The following is a 1,583-nucleotide window of genomic DNA, read 5'->3' on the forward strand; positions in this document are numbered from 1 at the left end:
TAAGCTAAGCTTTAAATTTGGAGTTGAGTGCTAAAGGACCTTTGTGAGACTTTCTTTACTCAATCCCTTAGTTAAATCGTCGGCCCGCGTGGAGGCTTATTTTTAATTGTCTTGCATCATTGTTGTTAAAGCATAGGAGTATGAATTAAGTGTTTGTGGAAGAAGTCTAATTGCATTGTTGTGAAGGCATAGTGTTTGTCATTCTTTGTGTTTCTTTATGTTTTGCATTGTGCATGCATGGACGTCTTTCATTGAGACCAACTCTTGTCCCTCTTGATTTGCATCTTGAATCTATCGTTAGAAATCCTAAGGGAAGAGGAAGTTCAAATAGAGCCAATCTATCAATGGATGACCATAATGACAATCATGTTGAGGACCTTAGTCACATAGACCAACAAGGTATCCTTCATCCCAATGTACACAATGAGAACATACAAGTACCATTAGGTATGCCTAGGCCATTCATTCACCAACCACCATAACAACAACACCATGTTCCATATGGAATGCCAAGGCCAATGTATTTAAACCTTCCATTAGCAATCAAGGAATTCAAAACCAAGGTGTCCATGTTGTACCTCAAGTAGCTAATCCACCTCTTGCTTTAAGAGACCATTATGTGCCAAATAAGTATAATGCACCTACATGCATCCAATTGCCTCCATTTAGAGCACATCATTATGAAATTAAGCCACAAAACATTTAAATGCTTCCTAACTATCATGGAATTCCAAGTGAAGAACCTTACAAGCATTTGGATGAGTTTCTTGAAGTATGTTCTACCATAAATTATACGGATATGCCAGAAGAGGTTTTTAGGACTCAAACTTTTTCCATTCACCTTAAAAGACAAGGCAAAGTATCGGTTTAACAATCTTAGGTCTTTTTCAATCACTTCTTGGGCAGAAATGCAATAAGAGTTCTTAAAGAAGTACTATCCGGTTTCTAAGACCAATGCCATGAGAACCTCAATTCGAGAATTTTCACATGGGGATGGAGAAACGTTTCATGAGGCATGGGAACGCTTCAATGAATTGTTTAGGAAGTGTCCACATCATGACATGCCCAAATAGCAATTAGTTCAATATTTCTTTGAGAGCTTACCGGACAACTATAAGGGTATGGTTGATGCTTCCATAGGTGGCTCATACATTGATAGGCATGACGATGATGTGTGGCGTCTCTATGAGAGCATGAGTGAAAATTCTTTGCATAGAACACTATCATCTAAGAATGGTAGAAATTCACAAGGTAGGAAGAGTGTTGGCTTACATCAAGTCGACCATTCAAATGAAATAACCGCCGAAATGAAGTCTTTATCTCAAAGGTTTGATCAATTTTTGATTAACCAAAACTCAGCGAACCAAGTATCTTCCTTCCCTAACCATTCTCATCGTGCATCAAATGAAACATGTACGACTTGTTCTAGTGTTCTTCATTCTACTTCTCATTGTCCTCACGGACAAGTCCAAAATGAACCAAATGAACAAGTCAATACGGTTTGTGTGAACCAAGGGAACAATCCTTATGGTTCTCATTATAATCCAAGTTGGAGGAATCATCCGAATTTCTCTTGGAAAAAC

The 1,583-nt window shown here is 38.2% G+C and overlaps 1 pseudogene; it reads right to left on the reverse strand.

The window, feature by feature from the left end:
- Positions 1 to 964: 964 nt before the first annotated feature.
- On the reverse strand, positions 965 to 1,063 carry LOC132315231 (small nucleolar RNA R71; annotated as a pseudogene).
- Positions 1,064 to 1,583: the final 520 nt, after the last annotated feature.

This window comes from Cornus florida, unplaced genomic scaffold (assembly GCF_030987335.1).
Source record: "Cornus florida cultivar Cherokee Brave unplaced genomic scaffold, ASM3098733v1 CherokeeBrave_3.0.0_Hap2_Chr06, whole genome shotgun sequence".
Lineage (NCBI taxonomy): Eukaryota > Viridiplantae > Streptophyta > Magnoliopsida > Cornales > Cornaceae > Cornus > Cornus florida.